The sequence below is a fragment of the Hipposideros armiger genome, unplaced genomic scaffold (genome assembly GCF_001890085.2).
Source record: "Hipposideros armiger isolate ML-2016 unplaced genomic scaffold, ASM189008v1 scaffold_22, whole genome shotgun sequence".
Classification (NCBI taxonomy): domain Eukaryota; kingdom Metazoa; phylum Chordata; class Mammalia; order Chiroptera; family Hipposideridae; genus Hipposideros; species Hipposideros armiger.
The window spans coordinates 184,053-184,396 of NW_017731372.1; positions in this window are offsets into that span (position 1 = coordinate 184,053).

The window sequence follows — 344 nt, forward strand, 5'->3', positions numbered from 1 at the left end:
ACTTCTTCTGTTGATGTTGTCATTGGAGGTATAAAGTTTTGCTTTGTCTCTCTCCTAATTCGAAACAGAAGGAACAAGGAAATGAAGCATAGTTAGTTGAGTATTCTAGAAGCCACTTATCTTTGGTAAATTTCAAAGGGAAAGTGGAAGTAAATAAACAACCATTCAGTAAACAAGTATTTAATGCACACTGAGAGTGCATTAAATACTTATGTGAGTTATGATGATCCAGGGTAGGCCTGGCCCATAGAAATATAACGTGAGCCAGGTATATAATCTAAAATTTCTAGTAACCACATTTATAAGGTTTGTTTAAAAAGCATGATACCGATTTCTATAATATT